Source organism: Saccostrea echinata, unplaced genomic scaffold (genome assembly GCF_033153115.1).
Source record: "Saccostrea echinata isolate AGI-Se365-2 ecotype Australia unplaced genomic scaffold, CSIRO_AGI_Sech_v1 ptg000001l, whole genome shotgun sequence".
Taxonomy (NCBI): domain Eukaryota; kingdom Metazoa; phylum Mollusca; class Bivalvia; order Ostreida; family Ostreidae; genus Saccostrea; species Saccostrea echinata.
Genome location: NW_026889750.1, coordinates 39,733,166 through 39,749,530, shown reverse-complemented (window position 1 = coordinate 39,749,530; position 16,365 = coordinate 39,733,166). Strand labels below are relative to the sequence as shown.

The 16,365-nt window shown below is 34.2% G+C and overlaps 1 long non-coding RNA gene across 2 annotated transcripts; it reads left to right on the top strand.

Annotated features, from left to right (window-relative positions):
• The first annotated feature begins 208 nt into the window (after nucleotides 1-208).
• LOC133179322 (uncharacterized) lies at nucleotides 209-11,498 on the top strand. Of its 2 annotated transcripts, none has more exons than XR_009720095.1 (8): nucleotides 209-333; nucleotides 2,866-2,934; nucleotides 5,371-5,441; nucleotides 5,565-5,718; nucleotides 7,931-7,984; nucleotides 8,240-8,344; nucleotides 8,551-8,736; nucleotides 9,572-11,498. It is a non-coding gene; the product is annotated as an uncharacterized LOC133179322 (long non-coding RNA). The 2 variants fall into 2 exon arrangements; XR_009720096.1 differs by lacking the exon at nucleotides 209-333 and adding an exon at nucleotides 2,600-2,653.
• Nucleotides 11,499-16,365: the final 4,867 nt, after the last annotated feature.

The window sequence follows — 16,365 nt, the reverse complement described above, 5'->3', positions numbered from 1 at the left end:
TCAAAAAAAATCTTAAGAGTATTTATCTATATTCTTGATCAAAGTTGTTATCAGAATTAAGTAGAGGGGATATTTATACAATAAATAAAAATTGATAAGAAAAATTTACTGCAGCATATGTGATATGTGAGCATTTCAAAATTGTCCATTGTGTGTCTGATGCTCATTTCTTCCTTTGTTATCAGGAGATCCTACACTTCACTTCAAAGGGCCATAACTCTGCTGTTCAGATGACAAATGCAATGAGATTTCACAATGATGTGTCGTATAATGGCTGTAGAAGATTTTGTACCAAGTTTTATGAAAATCAATCCAGGTCAGAGTCTTTATCAGGTAACAGTTTACTTATTTTACCCCATTTTCATTGATCACCCATGGCCAAGTAGTGCCAGTTTAAAAATAGGGGTTTTGACTTTTTTTCATAAAAATTCTTGTGGATATATATGGTATTGGAATGAGGTTATTTGATGGAAGAGATGGAAAAGAGAGGGTCTGAAAAAACTAAGAAGTCTAAAATAATGGGAATTCTGCTTTAACGTAGAACCTACGTCGTATGACGTCACACTGAGAAAATTAGTTTAGACTGTTTTTTGGTGCTAGATCCATTATGACGTCATAATTAATTTAATGTTACTTTTTCCCATACTTTCTTCAAGAATGTCTCATGTAATGAAGTTACACAACTGTGATAATGTGAATAACATGCAACTATTTTGAAGGAAAGCAAAAATCCTAAGACATCTAACTAGTACAATATCTTGATGAAAAGTGTCTGAGTCAAAGATCTGTTAAAAATTGTGTGTAAATTTTGTAATGTCTATCATGAAATGACGTGCATTCCCTTTCATAATTATTTGTTAATTATTCATAATGGTTGGTGTATAATAATGTTTCCCGAAAATATTATCTTTTTAAATAAAAAATTACATTTTTTGATAAATATTCACATTGTAAATCTGAACATAACCCCAAAACAGTAATTTAATAATTAAATCCTGTGTAAGTGCAAAAAGGTCAACAAAAGAAGTATGGATAAATAGAGTGTTCTCATTCGTTTGCGGGGAAAGGTATATATTTTAATCACTTTTTGTAATTATTTGGGTATGTTCTTCATCATATTAAAGATTGAAAACATTCTGACAAAGACTTTTGAAAAATATTTACAAGTTTAGGTGGTAAATTGACTCAAAAAATATTGAGCACATTTGCCTATATTCGTTGAAATGTGGACTTAATCTTTACGTCAATTGAATAAAAAAGAATTTATTCTTGAATAATATCGCTTAATATGGTTCAGTTAATAAAGTTTATAAACGACGATGTTTGAAGAAGTATTTTAGTGATTTATTATATTCTCTTTATGACCAGTACCCTTAAAATGGCTGAAAATATGTAGTCGCTGTGTAAAATTATCCTTCCAAGTTGCACAGACTGCACTACATTTAATAACGAAGAAACATACCATATATTTTTAACTGATTGATAAGCGAGAGCTAATTTATCATTTTGAAAAGTTTGAAAATCTTGTGACAAAGACTTTTCCGACAAAGGTACTACCTTAAGGTGCAAAGTAGGAAGGGTGTAAAGAGGCCTTTATTTACCTGCTTCTTTAAGGAAAATGGAAATATCCAGGGTACTTACAGGGTAGGGGATACTTGTGGAGTCATTGCAAGGCTTGTAGACTACGGATATTTCCGAGATTCAGAAATATTTTTAGACTTGAATTGTTCGAGCACTTTGCCATATTTCAGATGAGTGTCCATGGTGGAATTTTTTAATTATATTGAAATGCCACCACTTGATGATGGGGGGCTGCAAAGAAGATGGTATGGTTTTAGCTTTATTGTGCCCTAAAAATTTAATGTTTTCAAAAAGTTTTGAAACTGGCTTAAATATTAGTTGAGTATATGACTGTAATAAATCAGGAAAGAATATAGCATGATGGAGTACCATTCTGGATATATGACGTCATTAATTTGATGCATTTCTCTATTTTAAACAGAAAAAGCCTCAAAATGACCCATTTCAAGGGTTATTTCCCTTAAGAAAATAGTGTCCACAGCCGTCGCCCACGTTAATTTTTAGATATGTTTTGTAAAATTCTTTGAAAAATCACATATCTCAAAATCTTTGTGGGCGATGCCTGTGGACAATATTATCTGAAAGAAAATTCCATTGAAAATTGATGTCTTCTGCAACTTTTTATGCAAATACGGGAAAATGCACAAGTTTATGACGTCACAATTAGCATTTGGAAAGTCATGTGGGAAAAAAGATTTGTATGATCTTTCTGCATGGAATTTCAATAATTCAAAAAGCATGAGTTTTAATTTTTTACATCACTTTTATTTTTAAGAAAAACACAGGGCAAGATTTGTATTGAAACCATACCTTGTTCTTTAGACCAGTACTGGGCACTTATGGTCTTTGAGCAGTGAGGGATCTTTTTCATGCCAGTACCTACTGCGACATATGACCCTGGTTTTTATGGTCTTCTCATCTGGAGGACTGGTCTGCACATATCATATTGGGATTTGAACCCGCGACATAAGGATTTACTCCACAACTCTGGATCAAATGCTCTAATGACTGCACCACGTGGGCGTCCTGAACAGAAGTACAGAAACGATACTGTATCATATTCTACATACATGTAAATACTTGTAAAACCTTCCAATTTCATAGCATTTTCATTCCCTCTGTCCATCAGAAAAATGCATATATAATTTATTTCCTCTAATATTTTTGTAAATTTTCACAAAGTTAAATTGATGTTTGTTATAACAATTTGGCATTACCCTAATGTCAGTACCATAACAGCCTATGATCATGATCAAACACCATCAATTTTTTATGCTTTTACAGAGAGAAAGAAGCAATTACCCATCGAAACCTGTATCAGTGGTACTGGAAACAACTGGATCTAGTGACAATGTGAGTACATTATTATGCACTGTATAATTAAGAAATAAACAACAATATTAAAAAGTTCTCTGGGAAATGAACTTGGTTGATCACGTGATCAAATCCTGTGAAGCCCAAAGGGCTTCTCAGAAGATTTGATCACGTATCAACCAAGTTCATTTCCCAGTGAACTTTTTGACATTGTTGTTTATTACTTTTATTTACATTTGAGATGAATATTCTGAATAGAACTGCATTTATTACACGAACGGCCCGCCGTATTGCTATATGTTTTGACGCGCAATGACCTAGAAGCTGTTTGGTCTTGAGAGTTCGCCTCGCTCCAACATTTGAATACTTACATTGATGTTCAGCAGTCCAGTTCAGGAAATATCTGTTCATAATGAAAAAACAATGATCTCTACTGAGAATAATCTTACTATTATTGTATGAGTTCTTTATATATGAAGTCAAAAGCGGTGGTATCATCTTCAGTTTACATACCTTCAAAGGAATTTCGTGTTAAAAAGGTAAGGGTGATTTTAGGCTAATTAAAGGCATTCTTCACACCGCAGAGAGATCTAATGATCATTTGTTGAACAAAAAAAAATATATGTTTCAATAATTATATCTTTTTCATTGCTTTAATGGCTTAAAAGTTCCGAAACCAGTGTCACCGTAACCAGCTGGTAACATAAATATGTAGACAAGATATCATCTCGCTGTGTGATTCGGTCAGGCCGTGACCTCTGACCCTCTAATAAGTTCATACAGAATTGAACATATTTTCTCTTCAATAGGTTCATATAAAAAAAATATTTGCAAATGTAAATAATAATTATTGTTTTTCCTTTGCATTTTTAAGCTCACCTGAGCTGAAAGCTCATGTGAGCATTTCTGATAATATTTTGGCAAATGTCCTTCTGTCTGTAGATCTGTAAACTTTTTGACTCTTTTTCAAGAACCACTAGACTCTTCCATTGGGACATTCTGACATTATAGTGGACTTGACATCGAAAGTATAGGCCTTTTGTAAATTGTTTTGTTTCGAGGTTGAATGGCAGAATTTAATTATGGCAAGTCATCAGAAAAATTATGTAAATATAAGATTTGAATTCTTTGAAGTTCATGAGGTTAAACTACAATGCTTCATGCATGCATATTTGTTATGAAATGCTAATGCCAGCATAAAACATCACAGTTCATGTCCTGATGAATTTTCAAATTAAAATAAAACTCATTTCTTAAATGAACTCATGTATCCTAGTGTGCCAATAATAAACAAAATGCAAGAGGTCTGAAATATACAGGGTGATGAAAAATATCTGATACTACTTTGATCCTCAATAAAATTATCATCAATACGTTATATTTCCATTAGTGTACTCTTCAAAATTAGAGGCGCGTTTGGTCGTCTGACAGGGACAGCATGGCGTTGCGGATAATACAAAACATGCCAATCTCAATCTGATTTTTAATGTTAAATGTATTTGTCATTCCAATTAAAGAATGGAAGAACTAAAAGACATATGTAAGAGAGCGAGAACCCTAAATTTATCATCCATTAATAAAAAATACGACTTTTCCGAGGCATGTATATTGTATTTAGATGTAGCATACGATAAATAGATACATACGATCAACAATATAGATATAAATTGATATCGTTGTCATTCCTACTCTTGATGTATATAAAGTCCACAACAATAAAATATTTCATTTGCATTTTCTTAGGATTTGTTCATCGACATTCAACATACTGTTTACATGTTTACGTTACGTTTGTCCCTGAAATCCCGCGAGATTTGTACATTTACCGACTTTTTCACAAAAGAGCTCACTAAGAAGTATAACTCTTCCATAGTGGAAATAGAACGTATTATAGTAATATTTCATTTATACATCATTTTAAACTGCTGCAGCTATCATTTTCATCGACATGTAATACTAGAATACACTGACGTTACTACATGTGATAGTATGACATAAAACTGATACTATTTTTATCATAGTAAAATGTATACCAAAGGGTTGAAGTTCTCCATTAAAACTCACTGATGGACTCTATCTGTGGGGGTATCTAAAGAACAAAGCCAACTTTACATGAGAATTTCAAGTTTGTAATACTCGGGGAAATGTGAGAAGTTACTCCAGACATGTGCAGTGATGTGATCACAAACTTTGAAGGAGACTTCACTTTATCTCATGCTTGCTTAAAAGGGACTTCATGTATTAAGTGTGCTTAGATAACTGCATTATTTCATAAATTGTGGGTTTAAAAAATATATAAATTGTACATGACATATGCTATAGAAAATATCAAAGCAGGTATTAAATTTTGAAAAATTTTATTAAATTTTATTATACATGTATGCCGTGTGGAAGTTTTATCAAGCTTCAAAATGGTATCAGATATTTTGGATCACCTTGTATTTCATGAGAAATCTACATTCCAAAGTCTTGCAGATTCAAGCTCGGTGAAGGATGGGGCTACATGTAGATATGGGAGCAGATTTCACATTATACAGTAAGGCTATGTAAGTCATATTGGTATTCAGCATATATACCAGTAATTGTTATGAGTGGATTCAAGTATGCTTATGTACATGTATTAAAGTAACAGGTGACATTCATTTTGACTATGATATTTCTGATTTCAGGAGTAGTCTCCCCTGTTAAAGATCAACAATGGTGGATATACAATGCGGGATGCTGTGTAGTACATACTACGTACATCATTAACAGAGTTTTGACACCTGTATACCTGTATTTCTACCAATCACCTCTGTAACCTTTGTTGTAATCGTCAGACAGGTAAGAAAAACAAGATAATTAATGAAAATAATTTCTAAAAATAATTAAGATAAATACTGAAAAAAAAAACATATTTACATGTACAGACTCACCCATGTAAGAAAATGTCACATTTTACACACACAACGCAGCTAGGTTAAGGACTCCCATATCTACGTCAGCCTATGCAGAGGTTTGGGAGAGCTATTATGACGTCACGTTAAAACAATACAAATAAATCTCGATGAATAAATACTATAACGTTCTTTTTAAAACACACGAAATACTATCGTTTCTCATAAATGTTATAAAAATAAATGGATGTGCAACTTATCTTGCCATAATAGCACTTAGCGTATGCAGAATGAAAGCCAGCTTGATCTCGCTGTACATACTGAGATGACATCATTTCTTAGTTTGACACGCAGTTTCTCTGTATTTGAGGCGTGGATCAAACTTTTATCGTGGCTTGTAAAAATAAAAATAAATACGAAACATTCGTAGTCAGACAAAAAGAGAGACATATTCTGAAATATATTAATCCACATTTTATTGTCAAACTAAATTGATAATATGTAGACTTTATATATAGCCTCACGGAGCACATTTGTACAGTAACGTGCTAGAATGAGGGGTCAAGCCCCTCGAAAATATCAAAAGTTCAACGATATCCGTTTCACTATAAATTCTGAATTTTTAAACACGTGTAGCCATTATTCCTACTGTTCTGAAAAGTGCTGGGAGCTGGTTGTACATTGTTTATTTATTCCGTAATCTTACATTATTCCAATGCGTATTACATTTTTGTCTTGGGTTTATAGAAAGATGGCTAAATTTTAAACAATTCTCAAGCATGAGGAAGTTGCTCCCAGCACTTTTCGGGTTGAGGAATTTGTCTCAAAGAAAACAAAATAAATTTTATAGCAGAAGAATGTCCGTATATCGTTGAACTTTTACGATCTTTGTAGTAGTACATATATGGTCCAATTTTAAACCTGTCACGTGACAAACAGCTGATGTAAGCGATGTCACTTTGGCCGAACTCAGCAGAGACCCAATATATACAAATGCAATCACCACAATTCACATTTATCAAAACTACTGCTGTTAAAAGAAATATTAAAAATTGTATTCATTTTCCCTGAATATATAAATGCGTATATTTCATGGGCGTCCTTAACCTAGCTGCGAATTATACGTCATTTACATATCCTGGCCATTGATGCAGTAAAACATAGCAATTTTATTTAAATATGTAACAATTCACAGAATAGATGCTATGTATTTATAAATGCTTTCATACATTTAAATTACATACACAGCTTTTTTTAACACAATTTCCTTTTTAGCTCACGTGACCTTTCTGATCACCCATTTTCCGTCTGTCTGTCCGTCCGTCCAGCTGTAAACTTTTCACATTTTCAACTTCTTCTCAAGAATCACAGGGCCAATTTTAACCAAACTTGGTACAGAGCATCCTTAGGTAAAGGGGAGTTTTAATTGTTCAAAGGAAGGGCCAAGCCCCCTTCAAAGGGGAGATAATCAAGAAAAGACAAAAATTGGGTGGGGTCATTAAAAAATCTTCTTCTCAAGAACCACTGGGCCAAAAAAGCTGAAACTTATGTGGAAGCATCCTAGGGTAGTGTAGATTCTAAATTGTTCAAATCATGACCCCCGGGGTAGGGCGGGGCCACAAAAGGGAATCCAAATTTTTCATTGAAATATGTAGAAAAAATCTTTTAATATCTTCTTCTCAAGAACCACTGGGCTAGAAAAGCTGAAACTTATGTGGAAGCATTCTGGGGTAGTGTAGATTCTAAATTGTTGAAATCATGACCCCCGGGGTATGGCGGGCCACAACAGGGAATCAGTTTTGCATTGAAATATGTAGAAAAAATCTTTAAAAATCTTTTTCTCAAGAACCACTGAGCCAGAAAGGCTGAAACTTAAGTGGCAGCATCCTGGGTAGATACTAAATTGTTCGAATCATGGCCCCTGGTTTAGGTTGGGACCACGATATGTACTACAAGGGGGGAAATCAGGTGAAAAACAGCAAAGGCCAAAGTTACTCAGGTGAGCGTTGTGGCCCATGGGCCTTTTGTTAATTTTGGATATGTCAGTGGTTTACTGTATGTGTCTATATTTTAACAGTTTTTGTTTCATTTTAAAGTCATTTTGCCTATTTTGTTGTTGTTTTAGATGATGGACCACTCTACATTCTTTTCAGGTTCAGGTTCCCCTACAGATTCACAAAGTTCCAATATTGAATTTCCATGACCCCTATTCAGTGAGTGCACAACTTTATGTATTCTACTTTCAAAATTTCCACTACTTGTAATATATTTTGGATTTGATTATGAATATGCCCTATTCACAGATTCAGCTTTTGTGTACATGTATGATACTTAATTCTATTAACTTGAAGATTATTTAGTCCTAAAGTCAAATTTATACAGTCTTTTAACAAACATTTGTCTTCCTCAGTCATGTTTAATTCAAAGTCACTAGGCACCACTGAAGATTTCCACTTATTGCTTTTCAGTCCATGACAGAAAAAGGAATAAAGTTGACAGGACTTTCATCACTGCCCTTTAACTGGTAGCAGTTTACGTTTAGACAGCAGAAGACATAGCCAGTTTCATCAAAGGTAAGTCTTCTTCAGGGTAGTTTGTGTAGCAGTTCTCATGCTCTGTCCTTCACTGAAGCTTCAGGTCCAAGCAAATCTTCTCTTCATGGATTCTCTTAATATGGCATTGGTTCTTCTCAGAAACATGTGACTGCTGAATGGAACCTTAGCAGTCTGTTTTCTTTGAGGTTCTTTAAGGTTTTCAATGACATGTCCTTGTTTTTCAGATGCACCAGATGCCTTGGCACTATCTCCATCACTGGTGAAATGGTAAATGACTAGTAGACCGTCATCACTTAATATTTTTAACTCACCAATGCATAATTTGAGGCCAATCTCTTCTCATCTCCGATGGTGGTCTCCAGAGGAATGGTTGCAGTGCAGTCTTCGTGTCCTGAGCCTTTCCTTCTCAGGTGTGTGCCTTTCTTGCATAGTTTATTCCCACAGAACACTGCCTCAACATTTTTCCTCTGAGTAACATTTTCACTTACAGTATAAGTCACTTGGGTGGCAGCTTGGAATTGGTTTTTCCAGTGGCACTGAAGGTGGCATTATTATACCAAGCATCTCCTTCCCCTCTGATAGGGGTATCAGGAAGTCCACATTTTTAGTTCTATTGGTCAGAGACCAGAAGAGATCATGCTATTGTAAGGTGTCTGTCATTCGTCGTCTGTCTGTAAAAATTTTTTTCAAAATTCTACTCCTCCTACAGTTTTGGTCTGATTTGTGGCACACAAATAGAGTACACTAAGACATCGGTTTTTGATTTATATAAACTCTGTTGCCATGGTTACCAAAATTAAAATTTCTGTGAAATACTTTCAAAATGCTACACCTCCTACAGTTTGGTCTGATATCAATTTTGATATAACATGGCATGCAAGTAGACTAGATACATAATTGTCTTTATCATTTTTTTCTTATTTTGATGAATTATGTTGCCATGGTAACTAGAATCGAAATTTCTGTAAAATTCTTTTAAAAGGCTACTCTTTCTACAGTTGTTGTCTGATTGCAATCTTACCATGAAAAGAGACTAAATCAAGGATCACTATTCCATTTATTGCTGATGCAAAGTTTCAAGTCCAAGTTACTTTTCTCTTCCTTTGTTATAAGTAAAAACCAGACAGTAGGGCTACAGTCTCTACGTAGTCTACTGGTTCATTAAGTTCCTGAATGTTCTGCCCTATTGATTTTCTTCATACTAGTTTTATTCACATCTATGATAATTTCCCCACTTTGTTGCAGGTCTGTTGCACATGGGTGGCTGAAGCTGGTTCAATATTTCCACCAAGAAGCATACCACGCATACCCTCTGTAGTAATGCTGGTACCCAAGTGACCGATAGCCATGGCCACATTTAGCTGTGCAGCTCTTCATCCCCTTCCAGATCTCCTCACCTCTTCGTAAAGCTTTTCTCATTGACTGGTGTAGTGGCACTTCTTACATCGGATAAAAGGATCCATGCCAGGCCTCGTTTTTCCTCCTAATGTTGGTTCCAGTCCAGTGAACCGTCACAGTCTGGAAACTTCTTTAATTGTTCTTTAAATGCCTGATTCCACAATTTAGCAGTCTTCTCTTGGTGAAGGACTTTGTATAGTTTTGAGTTTGGGTCATCTGACACAGCTTCCATGTAGGAGTCTACAGGCTGGATTTCACTTAGCCCGGGTCACAAAATCTTCATCTCACTGCTTCGGCTCTCGGCAGAGTCTGACATTTATATATATTTATACAGACATATAGAGACATTTTCATTTTCTCGTTTTGGGCATCTTATTTTAGGCCTACAGTATTAATTTTGGACTCATGTACTAGGAATATATCTTTAGCAGAATTGTCTTTTTTAGGTCACCTGAGTCACTCAGGTGACCTATTGCAATCTGTTTTTGTTCGTCTTTGTGCGTTAACATTTGAACATTTTTAGCTTCTTCTCTGAAACCACTTAACCAATTTCAACCAAATTTGGCATATAGCAAATATGGGTGAAGGGGAAAAAATATGAATTTCATGGTCCCTGCCCCCCTGGGGCCTGAGGGGTGGGGCTAAAACCACCAAAATTAATGCAATCTTTAAAAATCTTCTTCTTTACTCCTGGACATCAAGCAGTCAAACTGTTGGCATGATTGTAATAAGCATTGAGCCTCTACCAAAATTGTGAAATTCATGGCCCCAGGATCAGGGGTGCTGGTGTTAGGGTGGGTATATATAGATCAAATAGTGAAAGTGCCTTATTTCTTTGAGAATCTTCTTCTCTGCTCCTGGGTATTAAATAAACTAACTAAGTACATAGTTATGAAGAGCAAGAGTGCCTCTTCCAAAATTGTGAATTTCATGGTCCCAGGGTCATGGGTGCTGGTGTTAGGGCGGGCCTCTATTGATTATATAGTGAAAATGCATTATTTCTTTGAAAATCTTCTTCTCTACTCCCTGGATACTAAATAAACTATAAGTACATAGTTATGATGAGCAAGAGTGCCTCTTCCAGAATTGTGAATTTCATGGCCCCAGGGTCAGGGGTTCTGGTGTTAGGGCAGGGCTCTATTCATTGTATAGTAAAATTGCATTAATTCTTGAAAATCTGAAAAGTACTTTCATAGTTTTAATGATCAGGTAGACTTGGAAATAATAAATGAATAAAAATGAGACAAAAATAACATCTCTTTTTATATCTTCTTCAAAGGCTAAGAGAGGCCAGTGTGAGAGTTAATAATATGGGGTTAAAAAATAGACATTTTGTTAATAGTCTGCATGGTAATAGTGATAAATGGGGGACAGACAGATACTAGACCAATTATTTTGTTGATGCTAATCATACTATTTTTCTTGCTTTTGGGCAACAAGGCTTCATTTATCAGTTTATGGATCCTCTAAATTGTTGTATTGTACTCAGATGACCGTTAAGACTGTTGGGCCTCTTGTTTAGGTGTACATGATGCAACTTTCTGGATGATGTGTAGTCTGTCAACATCTGAAACCCACATGTATAGATAAGCCTGTTTTTGTATAAGAATCATGTCTATTGTATTGCTCAGCTTTTTGCAGGTTTTATATGAATAAGTTAAAATTTTATTCTATATGTATAGATTTAAACTAAAGGTGCATAGACACAGATTTGAAGTTTATATTTTCTCAAATTTTCTGTATAATATCACAACTTATATGTTGCTATAGCATTTCACACGAAAATAAAATTAAAAACTTATTTAATCTGGAAATTATTGAAACTACGAATTTCGGGTGGCATTTGATTAACACATCCTTGCACTTTCACGATTTTTAACTTTATCCTTAATACTTAGGAGAAGTAGCAATTTTGTTGTGTATTAATGAATAATATTACATCTATAATCCAGAAAATTCAGAGTAAAAATGTGCGAAAGTAAAACCCACTCACTTAAGTATTGTCAGCCCCTGCTCAGTGTTGTGTAGTTGTGTACAGAGTTTAACAAATTGAATATACCCGTGAAACGTAAACTGTTTTTGTAAACAGGGCACGAGCTCTGTTGTTATTAATGTTTATGTTTCACCGGGTGTGTTCAATTGTTAAACTCTGCACACACCACTGAGCACGGACTGACAATACTGGTAAAAGGATTTTGCTTTCTACATTTCTACTCTGAAATTTCTGCATTATAGTTTTAATATTTTTCATTACAACAAAATTGCTACTTTTCTAAAGTAATAAGGATAAAGTTAAAATTTGTGAAAGTGCAAGGATGTGTTTATCAAACGCGTCCAGAAATTCAGTTTCAATAACTTCCAGATAAAATAAGATTTTTATCAAATTTTCGTATGAAATGCTATATAGCAACATATAAGTCATGAAATTAGACAGAAAATTTGAGTAAATATTAACTTCAAATCTGTGTCCAAGCACCTTTAAGTCATAATTCTCAAATTTCTTTCTGTAAAACTATATAATGTTAGTGTTGCCATGATAACAGATGCCTTGCTATTTAGATTTGCTTTAAACTTTTCTGTAAACTAAATACATACGTATCTTTAATAATTAGCTGTCAGATCTTAATTGGTTGAAAGTAATATCAGTATACTTTTTTGTTATTATTTAAAAGATTATTTAGAAAAATGTTGAAATTGAAGCTATTTTTTGTAACTTACTGTGGTTTCCATGTTAACACATAATTAGGGTTAAAAATATTAGTTTTGTTGGTCAAACATCATTTTCATATTTGTGAAAGTTGTGTACTATGAATATGTTTACAACCAGAAAAAGAAAATAATAGAAATCTTCATGGAAAAGTTTTAGTTTTCAAAAATTGTGTTGTCAAATCAACTTTTACAGATTTGATTCTTTTAATGTTTTATTGAATTTCTTACTGATAAATAATCTTTTTCAGTTAATTTTTTTAGTGGTCCAAAATTGGTCCAAGATACCCATTTTTTTTATTGAATATGCTTAACTTTCAACTTCAGAAAGCAAGTTATCATTCACTAAATAATTGTCTTATTATCAGATGTATGTGTAGTAGATGTATTACACTCAGAGTGAACATTATTCAGTTTGAATTTCATGTAGAAAGTTGTAGAAAGGTGTCCTATAGTTTCATCAATTTATATAATTCTAACGAATTCTGGACAAAGACAGGCATATAGTTACAGATCTAGAGAAATGGTAAATAGCATATATCTTTAGGAATTTATTTCTTTTATAATACTTATTATTATATTTGAAGACCTACCGTTGTAAGATGGACTTGGTTCCATAAACCGGTGAATTATTTCATTATTTTGTTTTATAAGAAAGATAACTCTTCACAATTGTGAAAAGTATTGCTACTGATTAAGGTTATAAAAGTTATTTCCCTTTACGTATGTAAAACAGTTGTAAATTCCATATAGTGAACTATTCAATTATGACACAATTTGTATAATGATCCTTATGTATATCTATTATAATATTATATTTTTATTGTACCATTCTAATATAATTATGTGTTTTATATTAATTTCAGAGGCAGCAGTTGTCAAATCATAAATATTGAAATCATGAAATCATAAATAATATATATTGAGAACTGGATATTCTTCTTTGTGCTTGTTTTGTTCTTTTTCATTCTTTTGTTGCTTTTTTTTCATTTTCAAAATAATTTTTTCAACATATTTGAACTTATCTTAATTTGTATTTAAATCTTACCTGGAATATTAATTTTGAGTTTTCCTGACATAATCTTGAGATATAGATTTCAGATGAAATGTACTGGCGCCACTGAGCATCCAACTTTTTACATTTCTTTTAAATCCGGAATAAATTAACACCTTTTTTTTTCTTTTTACATTTTCATAAGGGTTATGACATCTCAAAGACTATGTATAAATGGAGAACAGAATATTAGTTAGTATATTTAAGTTTTTGATTACTTTTTTTTCACGTGATCAAAAAGTTGCATATATGTATAGAAACATTTTTTACATTCAAAATTAGATTAAAAATCAAGTAGAATTTAATTGAAGTTTGTTTTAATTTTATAGTCTTGAAACTTTTATTTTTAACCAAATTTATTTCATGCCAGAACATTCAGTTATAAATGATACTTGTAAATAGGTCAGTAGGTCACATGGCTCAGGTGACCTTAAAAGAAACTTGCAAGGCTTCTGTATAGCCCTGTTTGAAGATAATATACCTGTACACTGACCAACAATATGTAAACTGACCAAAAATATACATTGACCAATAAGGTGATCAAGCTTAAAGCACAGTGTACCTCGATCCATGGAGAAAGTAACTGTCCATTGTACATACATTAGTTACAAAGTTCTCTGTATTTCAACAATGGCATTCATATGACATATGTAGAATGCATGTACAGTCAAATCTCATTATTTTTATCTCAATGGGGTGAAGAAAGAACTTTGACATTGAGGATTTAAGATACTGAGGGTAAAATACTTATCAAAAAGTGTTGCAGACTTCTAAATCACTTCGACATATCCATGGTATTCAAGATATCCAATTATTCCAGATACCAAAGTTCAGCTTTATAAGTTCAGCTTTAATGCCCCTTTTGAGATTTTTTTCACTCATGCATATGAAGACATCAGCCCTTGCTGATGGAGAGCTGCAAATTAGATCTATACATGTACTTGGCACTCAGGGCCATTGAGCAGTGAAGGAGATCTTTTTCTTGCCAACACCTACTGTGACACGGGACCTCGGTTGATACGATCTTATCCGAAGTACCAGTCTCCATATCCCACAATGGGATTCGAACCTGCAACGTAAGGTTCAACACTTTACTCCACAACTCTAGAGCAAAGGCTAGAGATCTAATCACTGCGCCATGCAGGCAGCTCTACATGAACATTTACTTAAATCATTTCATATGACATTAGAAATGCATTTAAAAAATTACACAACTAACAAATAAATACACATTTATTTACATTAAAAAAAAAAAAATAAATACATGACATATAAAGCATATAAAGGTATCATGCTAACAAAATAAGGTTAACATGCACAAAATCCTGATTTATCTGAAAAACAAAGCTTAAGGTGGATGTACCTGATGAGCTAAACTGGTTCTCATTGACTTGCAACAAAAGCAAGTAATTATGAAACAATGTAGATTGTGTCCTAAAATATAGGTCAGATGCAGCATACAAAGCCGCATTAGGGCAAAGCATTCACGTGTAGGCACACAATATGTGCAAATATGGGTTCGATACAACTTAAAGAATATCATACTAGAAAGGCAGCTCTATCACACTGTACTGCATGAGTGTCTAAAGCACATGTAGGGCTTATTCAGAATCCAATGCAAGCATCAGTATAAACATCCATAAATGCATTGTAAAATGTTTTACATGTTTAGTTCTGGACAGACATCATCATGTAACCTAGCTTAATTAACAATTAACTCATAAAACGCAGTGCCACGGTATATTTGACTAATTATACTTCCATTCTCTGCAAATTTGATTTACGTACCAGTTCTAATCAGAAGGAATGGGGGCACCAACCCCTGCACAGAGACCTCGGAGGGAGCTGCCCGGACCATGAATGCAAGAGTGAGCAGCACTATGCACCCGACCAGTTTCTTGTGAAAGTGACATTACGAGGCAGGGATCGTTGCAGAGTTCTGTTGAAGCTTTCGACCTTTTGAGATTTACTATTTTTGATTGTCCTGTCCAAGACAGCTGGAGACAACCTCTTTGAGATCCAGGCATGGAGCCTTGTCTCGTTCTCAGCAGAAGATGGTATTGTAAAATCTTGACCTAGATATGAACTCCTGCTCCCAATAATTTACTCTCCCTTTGCACACCAGAGAGTGTTTTCTGCGTAATGCATGATCTCCCATGTAACATTTCACTATTGCATGTTTGGCATATGAGAGCTTGTTTTTTAATTTATCTGCATCTCCAGCATATACTGCCTGAGCTTGATTTATCTCAGCTGTACATCTGTCAACAGCATCAAGGGCAAAGTTATGCACAAGTTTGGTTTTTTCTACCTTGGTTCCTCTCGGCATGACCTCTAACAGTTTTTGGTCTTTTTTTATTGACTTTCTAATTGTCTCTGACAAATGCTGAGTGTCGATATAGTGAACTGGTTTATTTTCCAGCAGACCATCCTTGTAGAGGGAATCTGCAGCTCGACCGGCAGAGCTGTCCAGATCAGTGGTTAACTCCCTTACTTCAAGGCCAGAGGAGTTCTGCCATCCCCTCCCTAGCCCAGGTGAACTCATCCCCAGTAGTATGCTACACTGGTAGATTTGTCCCACACATCCCAGTACTGCAGTGGTGGTCAGCAGTGCCCTCATCCAGTGAGTGCCCATGTTTAGTGCAAATTTTATTTTTAGTCACCATTTTAATTGTGAACTAGGTCAGCATGACCCAGATAACTTCTTTATGATTAAGTTCCAGGATGTGAGCTAATTAGTGGAGGTGACTATAAGATAGAGACAAATATTGTGGACAGGTGTTCATGACCTTTGCTGATCAATCATCATCATCAACAACAGCAACATCATCATAATCATCATGATTATCATCAACCCCTCATCATAATCATCATCATATCA